Source organism: Pteronotus mesoamericanus, unplaced genomic scaffold, assembly GCF_021234165.1.
Source record: "Pteronotus mesoamericanus isolate MK-2021 breed Mesoamerican mustached bat unplaced genomic scaffold, CSHL_Meso_final contig_130, whole genome shotgun sequence".
NCBI lineage: Eukaryota > Metazoa > Chordata > Mammalia > Chiroptera > Mormoopidae > Pteronotus > Pteronotus mesoamericanus.
This window is the reverse complement of record NW_026555060.1, coordinates 32,329,709-32,342,357: the sequence shown is the minus strand read 5'-3', so window position 1 is coordinate 32,342,357 and position 12,649 is coordinate 32,329,709. Positions and strand designations below refer to the sequence as shown.

At 40.5% G+C, this 12,649-nt stretch overlaps 1 pseudogene; it reads left to right on the top strand.

Moving 5' to 3' along the window:
• Positions 1-1,191: 1,191 nt before the first annotated feature.
• Positions 1,192-12,649, top strand: part of LOC129084908 (ferritin heavy chain-like) — a 152,466-nt pseudogene continuing 141,008 nt past the window's right edge.

Below are 12,649 nucleotides of genomic sequence, written 5' to 3'. Positions count from 1 at the left end.
CTCTCTCTCGTTTATTGGGAATGTTGAATTAGAACCAGATGGTATTTTCAGATTAACTCTCCTCCCTTTTCCTGTTATTCTGAGGAAACAATTCCAGATCCTGGGAACGTCCATGGGGAGACTGTCTGGGTGCTCAGCAAGGATGCATTGTCTAATTCCAATAATGTCAGAAAACTCACTGGCAGATCCTTGCTTTTGTAACTCATAATTAATTTTGTTTTAAGTGATGCCACCTAAAGAAATTCAGTTGCTTCCAATTTATTTTTCACCTCTTGTTTTAAATTTTCCTGAATTTATAAAAGTTACAGTGTTACCTTCTGGGCATGTTGAACAAATCATTTCTTAAATGGGATGTAAGAAACTTTCATCAAACTAAAAAGCTTTTTCAGGTTACTAATTAATAAGAATATTACAGAATCACCATGGACATTTCCACAATATAATTTTGTTTAGAGAATTTTTATAATTTGAGTCATTTGTATTTTGTTTCTGAGATTTTCATTAATTCCTATAACCTATCATTCTGTTCCTATTCCACTTCAATAACATTCTAATGAATCAAATATTTTATTTTACACTTTGCATTAAGAGGGAACAACTTATAATATTGAGATTTTTCATAATGATGGCCTTCATTCCTATGCATACACAGATTTATCTTTTTTTGCTAGGTAATTAATAATTATATATTAAATACATAATAAGCTAGTAAAGTAATATATTAATAGATTTGTTTGGCTTCTTTCTCATTCTTGGTGTTTGTTACTCACTAAATAAATGAATTATGACATGCCATCCTTCTATGAATAAATATGTGAAGAGGAAATTACTATTCAAGTTAACTGGAGAATTAGAGAAAATTATACAGCATCCAAGACATTGCTCTGTCATCTCCCCGCCAATCACAGCAGATTAGGCTTCTCTTGATCACACAGTCAGAGAGAGAATCGCAGAAGGGTTGTACTGTGAAAATTCCCTAATCAAATTCCAGTGAAAACTTTGACACTGTTGACCATGACCCAAGAGCTGAACCCGAGTTTGGAGCTTGGTGTTTTGCAATTAAAACCATTTAGCTCATGTTCGCTGAGTGTATACTGTATGTACTGCAGTAAATATCTGTTGACTGAAGCTACCCACTTTAGTTAGCTTAAAAAGTCTTTCTCATGATTTTTAAGTAGTGAGGCTGTAGAAATGGTTATTCTCTGCTACACAGAAGAAGACAGTGGTGTGATTATACGGCACGCAAGCGATGAAGCTGCTGGTGGGCCGTTCACAGTGATCGGGGTTTGGTGTCTCCCGTTGTTGGTGACCCTGGAACTCAGCAAGTCGTCTCAGAATCCTGGGTTCTTTCCGAGGTAACACTTTGCCTCTTAAGGGCACTACCTTGAAGGTCTGTTTGCAAATACTCATATTCATGCACCTAAGTAAACCCAGGAACATGTCTTGGCATGCACAGAGTCTCTTAGGGAGTTGGCTGGACACAGACATTTTACTTTGTTTCATTTTGCAGTCTAATCAATTCATGAACGGGCTAGAACTTTCAAACTCTTACCTTAAGCCACAATCAATAGATGATACTCACATTGACCTCTTAAAAAAACAATAAAGTGTTTGCCTCCAGCTTAGCAAAAAAGGTGTGTTTTGTTACATTTGGACTGCATTATCTGGCAAAAGCTACACCACAGTTACACTGTTTATAAAGAAGCCAAAATGCTGGTGAGGCCAAATACCACACGGAGTAATCCCCAAGAAGACTCATTTATTTATCTTTCCTAAGAGTTCCTCATTTCTCAATCCAATACTTCTGGAAAGAAGTCATAATTCTACAACCAAACCTCTCTGAATCCCAACTTTCCTTTCTCCACAGTGAGCGAAGATGGACTCTCCCTTGTTGTCTACTTGGTTTAAAAAGTGTGCAGGTGTGTACAGCAACTAGCCATTAGGGCTACTTTCAGGAAAATGTGTTGCTTCAGCCCAAATGGTTAGAATGTGGGACTCTTGAGAAAAACAGGATTGAATTTCCTGTTAATTATTCTTGCCTAATTTCTGATAGAGCTGTAAGCAAAGAAAAAAAATCTGAAACTGTTTCAGCTCCCCACATCTGACTGTCTCAGTAAACAGAAGGGTGTTTGTTTATGACAGATCTCTGGGGAAACTCCCCCACCCCGGGGTCTTTCCCAGTTCCAATGTACACTGGTGCTCACCTGCCCATTCTGCTTTGCTGTCAACGTTTCTTTCAAAAATAGACTGTACATTTTAGTTCTCTTAGAACTTTCTTTAATAGAGAGAATAGAATTTCATCTTTCATGATGGCACCATAGGACTCTAACTGTAGAAAGCTGCACAAATAAGCTTTGAAGCTCTTTCTGTGGCGGCCACATGCTGTCCCTGCCTCCAATGCACCCCCCACCCCCAGCACCATGTGCGTCTCTTCATTTTAGAGACACAGCATGTGACTGGAGATGAAAACTCATCTCTGCTAAGTCAGAGGAAACCAAAAATGTCTGGTTACAATGGCATGTTTCCAGTGTTTGCTTTGCAGGAAATTATGGTTCCATTTAACCAAATGTCCATCAGCAGATGTGATCTGGTCATGCCCTCAAGAGCCGCTGTGATACTGAAAGGAACACAAGATGAAAGCGGACTGTGAGATACTCTTATAGATTTCAGAAGCAAAGCAAAGAAGGCGAAAGAAGTCCCCTTCAGAGGGGGAGCTGCAGGACAGTCAGCCACCAGCTTTGTAGATGGTGAGGTGTCACCAAGCAGATGTAAATTTGTTTTGCAAGCCATAGGTTCCATGTCCAGTTTAAAATTCAATTTTCTACATTTAAGACCCCCAGGATGCACCAGAGAGGACTGAGTTTAATAAGTAATAACCTTCAGTTCCAGCCCACACCTTCTATGTTAGTTCAGTTATTTTAAAAACTGGTCTTTTTTAAAACAATGTTTTGGTTCAACTACCACCCAGGAAAATCGGTTTATTTCCCTGTTTCATTGATCCTAATGGTCTATAAAGTTTTCTTTCAAATGGGATTTTTTCCTTCTGTGTCTTACTTTGCCCCTGAAATCGGGCATTCATTAATATGCCTGTATGTACAGACATCTATTTCTATTAAGGGACTGAATCCTTGTTGATTGCCCTGTTTTCTCTATTTATATTGAACCGTTGAGCATTACTGTGAATTACTTGATCAAATAAACCTTGCCTAACTCTGGTTGGTCCAAGGAATTGAGTGTAAATAGCCACTGACTTCCTCAAGAGGGCAGGAGAAAAGTTTCCTTTACTGCAAGGACACCCTCCTTCCATGGGCATTTTGATGAAATAAAAAATGTTGCCTGGGAGAGGGCTTATGGGAGAAGCCGATAACTAGAAGTCAGTATGGGGTATATCTGCACTGGAATTTTAACTGTGCGTATCTTCAAGTACATGTATTTTGTGATGACTTTTAAAAGTCTACGTCATGCTCATACAAAGTTAATGTTTTCCTTTATAGCATTGTATGAAGATGTCTCTGGAGTAACTCAAATTCACCGTAGAGCAAGCCATCTCGGGCCAATGTTATTCAATCTTATTTGGGAAATACTTTGAGAAATAAGTCTACACAAAACATTCCAATAGGCACTGCAAAGTTATAAAATGACTCAAACTTTTCTGGAGGATGATCATTTGATTCTAATAGATTTAAATAATTATAAATCAAGTTCACTATGGTAAGTGCATCATGACAGCAAGCAATTTTGTTAAAAGCTTGGAGAATGAAAGAATTTATCCTGACTAGCTGCTTAAGGAGGAAGTCTTGGGGTGAAGGAAGATGAAAACCATATATATCTAGAAGGAAATATAAGACTGGGACAGTTGCATATGGTGAGGAAACAGAGTTCTAAGGAGAAAGACTTTATGCAAAGGCATAATGGCTGAAGATACAGGGCACATTTGCAGAAAGTCAACTGTTGTACCTATGCCTCTGAAATATCCTGTGAATGGGACAAAGGATGTAAGAGGAACAAGTGGCTGGAAAAGTAACCTGGTGCCTAATTGGAGACTGTTATTCAAAGCTAAGAGGTTACATTCTAATTTTGCAGTAAGAAACTACCAAGTCAGCTACCCAGAAGTGGAATTCTTCACCCTAAGAGTGGTTCATTTGAGCTGGAAGTACCTTTAGTTCACTGAGCAGTCCTTGCCTCTTACTGAGGCTCCTAAAGACTTTGGAGCATCTCTCTGTAGCTCCTGTGGTTATCTGTCCATCTTTGGTGGGTTTGCTTTAGCTCATTCCATCCTTGCTTATTATACTTTGGATTTTATTAAATTCATTTCCATTTGACAGTTGTCTGGATAGAACAGTCAGTGCTTTGTTTTATTTGTATGCCTCAGTTGCCAGTATACATATTATTATCCACTCACTATTAATCATCGGCTGACTTTCACTCCCTAAAAGCAGAGCTCCTTGTAAGGTCTTGAGAAATTAATTGGTTGATAGTGCCAATGTGTTCATTTCATTGACTGAAATTCATATACAGAGTAAAAACTTACAAAATAAACATGATCACCTGATTGCCATAACAGCGAGGAAAGAGGTAGGGGCAAAATATAATGAACATGTTAATTAGGTCTTCAAATGTGTTATTCAGTTTCTAATTCATGGCCAAAATATTAGGGGCATTATATAACTGAGGCGGATTTTCATTTTTTGTACACATTTTGTCTCTACCCTGAGCCCATCACCAGATACATTTATTATCTCATGTCTGAATATGGAACACTTTAACTTCAGCAATGATGACAGGTTTTACAATGGCTGCTGGTTCCAGATTAAACATAGAAAATTCATTTGAGTTTTACTGTTGGAATGAGTTCAACCAAATGTGGTTTACCTTTGAATGTATGTGATAGAGGAGCAGCTATTTGTCATCATTACTCGTCTTGGTTGTCATGTTTGGGATACTTAATTATCAAATTCAGAAATGAATGGGTCAGAATGGAGAGGATAATGGGCTAGGTGGAAGCAAATCAGAAGGCTGGTTAGCGGCCGAAGTAGATGTGCTGAGTGAAGAGGTCATTACAGTGAATGAAGAGTGTGCTGTTCTTTTCCTGAGATAGCGGATTCTGAGCCACATCTAAATCTAATTTAATGATTAACCTTCAGGTAATGTCCATGCCTTTTAAATACTCTTTATCATGTCAGATGAGTCAACTTTTACAAAATTAACTTTCTACCTGCCTTTACTTAATAACACGTAATTTGAAATGCTAGTGCATTCTTTTCTCATGTTGAAGCCAAAAGAGAATTTTTTTTTTTAATTTAACTGATGAGGACGTGGGTGATGTGAAAATTTATAAAATTTACTAAAGGTTATATAGCAGGTGATTGGGTAGAAGTAGATCCCAGAACTATTTTGACATTTTCTAGAAATATTTTTGTCTTGTACTTCTGTCCCCGTGGGAGACACCCACTGGCGTTTACGACTATAAGGCAGGCTGCCCACGGCCTTGGCCTGTATTTCCAGAGGGAAGGTGAAGGAAAAGCCGTGGCCTACTGAACGGTTTGCTGCCTGCCCCCCAGCCTCCTCCCAGCCCAGAATGACAGTCCGCAAGCAGGGACGGCCTGTCCTCAGCAAGCCACAAGGTCTGTCACCGCATTCCTATGAAAATGGGCCTGTTTCACAACAGTCCAACTCTGCTCCAGCCTAATGGCCACAATACATACGGATCAGTCAACACTTCCTAGGGCTGCCTTTCCTTTCCTGGAATACTTTTCCAGCCTGTCAATACAGGGCAGATTTCTTACCCCATATTAGAGAACAAAAAAGTGTAGCAAATCCCACTAATGCAAATGCTGGCACACTGTCACATCCGTTCTCACTGCCAATCTGACACATTGCCCTTTACAACTGGAAAATGCAAGAGAGACATTCTCATTTAGGGGTTAATTTTAATGTCTTAATAAAAAATAAAGCAATCAGTGAAAGCCAATAAAAAGAACCCAAACTTATAAAGCTGCTCAAATTATGGCCACGCAGAGCACTTTCATGTCTTCAAACACATTAGAATTAATGCCCAACTGATGATCATCACACTTGTGCAAGGGAGGCTTAGAAAGATGCAATGCAGAGAAACTGAGGCTACCCAGGCTGCTGTCTTCCAAGCCTCAGCCCTTCTCAGGCCTCGGCTTAGGTGTGCACGTTCTTTCTGAGCAAGGGAGAAACCAAGGCCCATAAAAGGTGATTACAACATGAATACCTGATGTTTCAGATATTTGCCATAAACTCACAAATAAAATCTATCACCCATAAAGAGGTTTTATTGGAGTAAGCCTTCTGACAGTGATTCATTTGCCTGGGGGTGATGCTATAAAGCATGACTTTGACACTCTGGGTTTTTAACGGCATGCGAAATACAATAACCTTCCTCAAGTGAATGGATGGGAGTGTGGTTATTTATACACATGGAAATTTACGTACCAAAGCAGGAAGGCAGCCAAATAGGCCCATTTGCTTTCAGAGGCAGCTGGGTCTCCCTCACTGCCAGCCATAAAATGCTTGTCGGCCAGCCTGTTAAAGGTACCGAAGGTGGCAATGTTATGCACTCTTAAAAACGGATTATGAGGCAGAAAACAGTGGCATTTCTTTGTTGGCATTTGCCAGTTTCATAACTCAGAGAAAGCAGTATATTTTATGAAACCACAAAGAAGAGACCATGACTGGAACAAGGTAGTTTATTAGGAGAGAAGTAAGAGTGGTCTTTTAGGGTTACTAGGAAAGGCCTGCCCACACCCCCCCGTACACATGCGCCATACTCCCCAGCTTGTGATGGGAAGGTATAAGGTACCTGTTGCTGGTTCTGGCCCACAACCAGAACAAAAGCCCTAAAGCCAAACCTTTTAGGATATGAAATTTCTCACTGGTGTACCAGCCATTTTATTGCATGTGTTTCTCAAAGATGGAATTCTAATAAAACCAGTTGATGAATCCCCACCCTCCCTCCTTTTATTCCAAAGTGACTAGCAAGGGAATGTAATTTCACAGCAGTCACAGTCTGTTCTGCCTCACTTCTCCTGCCCAAACCATTCCACCCTCCAAATCAGCACAGCCTCCAACTGCCATAGAGGCTACTGCTCCTGGGCCTTGGGGACCAAGTAGCCACCGTGCTCATGGGGTCAGAATTCTGACTACTCAAGTGGAGGAGATAAGTAATTTTTGTCTTAGTCTGTTCAAGCTGCTAAAACAGAATATCACAGACTGGACAGCTTATTAAAAAAAAAAAAAAAAACAGACATTCATTTCTTATAGCTCCGGAGGCTGGAATTTCAAGATCAAGTTGCCAGCAGATTCACTATCTGCTAAGGTCCCACTTCCTGGTTCTTAGAAGGCATCTTCTCACTGTGTCCTCCATGGTGGGAGGGGTGAGCAGGCCTCTGGGGTCTCTTTTGTAAGGACAATAATCCCATAATGGAGATTCCACCCTCATGACCTCATCACTTCTCATATGCCCCAACTCCTAATCCATCCCTTTGGTGTTAGGATTCAACATGAGAATTTTCAGGGAACACAAAGCTTCAGTCCGTAACAAGTTTTATGTAGATGTTATGGGCAATAGCTTGGATGTAAACCATCGCTAAGGCCCTTGAGCAGGTAGGTTGACCACACCTCTGGGTTGACTGGGGAGGTAGGACGGTTCTGGAGAATCTCACAGGGTAGGCATTCATAGATCCTACAAAATGAGGCAAAAATGCACATTGGGAGGAAGGAGAGAGGGAGAAAAGGGGAGAGAGAGGAGAGCCAGCATTTGTACCTGTGTTTTAAGAATAAAGTAAGCTTAATGCCTGCACACAACTCATTTGAGGCTTCTCAGTCAAACTTGTAGCAAACACCATTTTGCTCAACATGACTAAGATTTAGAAGACTGGCATATATTGCTCTGGGATTAGCTGCGTTAGGAAATTATTGGGTTAGCCAAAAAGTTCGTTTTGTCTTATCTAGTAGGGCTTAGTTGTCTTTAACTTCATTCAAAACAATTTTGTTAGATTGCGTCATATCAGCAAACATTTAAAAAAACTTATCAAAATTGGTGAATTTTTGTGCAGCCATTTTAATATTGACGATGGAATAAAATATGCAACATTTTCAATATATCATGCTTTATTATTTCAAGAAAGGTAAAAACACAACTGAAATGCCAAAAAAAAAAAGATTTGTGAAGTGTGTGGAGAAGGTGTTATGACTTATCGAATGTGTCAAAAGTGATTTGGGTCATTTCTTGGTACTATTGACATTTTGGCCAAATAATTCTTTGCTGTGGGGCTGTCTTGTGCATTAGAAGATGTTGTAGTAGCACCCCTGGCCTCTACCCACTAGAAGCCAATATTGGGCAATAGCCGACTTAACTCAAAATATCCAAATCAATAAAGTTATTGGTAAAAATGAAAAACGTATCTTTTATTTTATGGAAAAATCATACAGACTTTTTGGCCAACTCAGTGTTAAGCAGCTCTGAAAAGCCAAGTCCTTTGCTGGAAGTTGGGGTGTAATATGAGTTTGTGCCCTTGAGATGCTCCCAGTGGAGGGAGAGGCATAGGAGAAATAACAACCTGGACTTATATGTGAGGAAGTTATGAGATCACGTCCCTTCCTCTGGCCCCAGTATATAACACTCCCGCATCTCTGCCTCTAGCCCCGCCTTTCACTTTAACTCCAGTTGCTCTCACAGTCAATTATGCTCTCATGCAACATGTGTGTCCTAAATATCACTCCACTGTGGGAAATTGGGCCATCAAACCACAAGGCTTATGAGGGAATGGAGTGAAGCCCAATACTCAGTGACATAAAATTTTAAAAAACTAATAAAATATTAGCATTTATACATGGGATAACTGGTTAAGAATATATAATTGCTGCAACAAATCTGGAGCCTTATTTTGAAAAAGACCTGCAATTTGCTTTTGGAAGTGGGTGCCCCCAACATTGTAGTCCATAGTTAGAGCCCATAGCCCAACATAACTATGGTGAAATGGTAGCTGAGGGTTTGTTTCCTATTAGATGGAAGTGGTGACACCACGTGAGGGGGAGCTCATGCTGTAGCCTGAGCTGTGTGTCTTCCTGGTTTGTTGGGTTCAGCTGGATATGGTTTTCTGTGTTCACTTGGTGTTCTTTGTAGACAAAGAAACCATGTTTTCTATGCATAAAAAGACATGAAACCTGGGAATTCCTGTTATGACCCAAATATTCCCTAATATACCAACTGCACTGGAACAAGTTGGTGTTCTCCAAACATTACTTATTTATGCCACTCAAAACCTCCTTCAGTTGTTTTAATGACCTGTTAGGATGTTAAATATCTTAAAGAGAACTCTTAATTCTCCTGGCCCCTCCCTTATGCCTTCTGTGAGTGTGCTCATCCCTGTCTGTTCTAGGAGTGAAAATGACAATCACCCTCTTCCTCAGCGTCAAAGCTACTGTCAATCCACAGCTTTTCTCTTTCTCATTCCCCATGTCCTCATTTCATGGCATCAAAACTTGTTGGCCCCTCATTCAAAATATATTTTGAATGCATTCCTCCAACATACATATATTATTATGTAGTACATATAAAGTACATACAATATCTATATTGTCTTTCCTCTCTGACCTCCTTGCTTCTTTTGGCCACATTCTTCACACAGCCATAAGGATTCTGAACCAGATGGTTCTACTCCAGTGTGCAGTTCTCTCATGGTTAACATATGCTAAGAATAAAATTCCAATTCCCTTCTTTGATCCAGGCACCCTGCGGGACCTGGCTCCTACCTCCTCTCTGATCCCACCTTCTCTTGTGCTTTAATATTGAGGACATCAAGCTGACTCCCTCCTCTGGATCTTGGGATTCTTTTCTTGGCATTAGCTGGTATTTCACCCTATTTTCACGTGTCTAGGTTTTCTCTCCTTACCTAGGGTTTGCTCAAAAGGCAAGTCAGAGAAGATTTCCCTAAGCATGTCTGTACAAGTGAACGTGTTAATGCCAAGCATATTTGAAAGATGCATGGTTCAAAGGTGAGAGATTATGTTATTTAAACATAGGGATTTCCAAAAAGAGAAGCATTAAGAAAATTGCCCTATCATCACTTACACTTCCAATTCCATGGCTGCAGCACCTTCCATCTCATAACCCATCCTTATTTGCCCAGTTCCCAGGGGGCTGCCTATTGTGTTCCAATGTGGCATCTCACTAACTTGAGAATCCTTGCTAAAAGGTCCTATGTTGATATCACACATGGAATGGTAACAGCTTCCCATATCATGGCACTTTCATGGAGAGATATGCTTGGTCAACTGTGAGTCTGAACATGCCTTCCATGGCTATAAATACCTGGCTGAGCACAAACTTCCCTAAACACAGAACTGATCCTGCTGACTGGACAGGACAACCCAAGAATGAGAAATGTTCCCTGCTACCTGTCAGGTAGCCCATGCTGACCGGTACAGGAGAAATAGTAGGGAAGCCTGACACTTCCATCATGTGGGCAACGATATTCTCTCCTGCGCTGAGAGTGAAGATGGAAACTCTAAGATATTTGAGTGGCCAGGAGTAAAACTGTCCCTAAGGGGCATTTTTATGGCAAATTAAACCAAACTCTGTGGAATCTTCTTAGTGACATTGCTCTAGAATGACTATTTGCGTTCCCCCAAATCCATATGTTGATGCCTAACTCCCAGTGTGATGATGTTAGAAGGTGAGAGCCTCTGGCAGATGCTTAAGTCGTGAGGGTGGAACCCACATGAATGGGATAAGTGCCCTTATAAAAGAGACCCCAGAGCCCTCTTGGCCCTCTCACCATGTGAGGACACCCTGAGAAGGCACCATCTAAGAACCCGGAAGCCTTCACCAGACACTGAATCTGCCAGCACCTTTATCTTAGACTGCCAGCCTCCAGAACTGTGAGAAATACACGTCTGCTGTTGGTAAGCCATGCAGTCTATGGTACTTTGTTATAGCAGCTGAGCAGCCCCAGCCATTCATGTAAAGGCCTCATTCGTATCAAAAGGCCTCTCATACACTCAGCACTGCAGGTGCACGGCTGGGCCAAGATCAGACTGCAGTCTGCAGTGATGTGCTGTGTGCACACAAGTTGTGCAGGGACCTAAGCAGGCCTGGGCACATTTGTCTGGTCAGAGCATGTGTGTCCAGTTGGAAGCCAATGCTCTCTGTGGACCCTGTTTGGAAGTCATCTTGAGTCACTCAAGGATCTGTTGACTGTGCTGTTACCTCCTCGAGTCTCTCCACCACGGCATCCAAGTACAGCAGCAGAACAGCGGAGTCAGAGACTGCTGTGTGTGTGTTGTGCAATAGAAGCAAGTGAGTAAGAAAAAAAGAACAATTAAATACTCGCATTTCTTGGAAATCAGAACCAACTGCTAATTGAAGGAGAAACAGTAGCAAACAGTTTTCAAGAGCAATATTTTTACCACAGTTTTCTGCTCATGTAGTCTGCAGATGCCTTTTTATTATGGCCAATGCTATGAGCAGTAGATTCTCTAGCCTTTGAAATGTGCCTAGAGCTTACACTGATCTTAAAGTGGCCCATCTCTGTTTATCCCCAGTGTTTGCATAGAACAAATTCAGTCCACCTGGCTTAAGTAAATGAGCACAAACCAAAGCCATATGGTAATTTCCTAAAACTTTTCCCTCTGGAAATTTGTCAAACCAGCTGTGCATAATGACTTATATTAGTCACAATTATTGACTTTTCCTTTAGACTCACTAATCAATTCCTTGCACTTAAAAGGCATTTGGCAAACAGGTATCATTTTTCTGTTTCTTCTCCCCAGTCTGATTGTTTCCACACCTATTAATATTTACAGACGGATACTTGCTGGACTCATGCAAGAAAATGTGTCCATTCTATTTCTGAATTTAGCTGGCTGTGTGGCAATAAATAAGCAACGTGACTTTCCTGGCTGTAATTCCTTCAACTGTGGCATAGAAAAAGAAAATGTTGGATAAGGTTATTTCTGATTTCACTTGTAGCTTTAACATTTGGGGTATTAAATTTTGCCTACATGCCTAGTACTTTGTTATTTTAAAATTTTAATCATGATTATAGTTCTCCTCTGAGACATTCCCAACTTTTTCTCATTCACCTTACATTGGATGAGCCCCCAAAATAATGCAGCCATCCTCTAAAAATCCAAAGAGGGTTAACTAAAAATGAGTACTACCTGGTGCTTCTGAGGTTGTTCCCTTCTGTTAGATAGTCTATATTAGGAGTGTTTGTCTAACTGCACTGGTACAATAGATCAGTCATCCCCGAATTGACGTAAGCCTAGTAGGATCTATTTTATATTTCAGTTGTTTGTGTGTGTGTGTGTGTGTGTGTGTGTGTGTGTGTGTGTGTGTGAACTAAGTGCATACTAGTCATGACACATTTTTTTCCAGACCCATTCTTTCACCAGAACAGAGTATGCCAGTTTATAGCCATTTCCGAAGGAAACATCACCATTGATGGACTAATTTTTAACTCTGCAGAAATGCTCAAGGACATGTTTTCTAAATATTTATTGACCACTGCATACATCTTGGTTCAAATGATTGTTTGTTTTAATAAAAGTTCAGGATATGCTTGCATAAAAAGTACTGTGAAGGTGGTGTATGTGATAGAACATTTAATACAGAACGGAA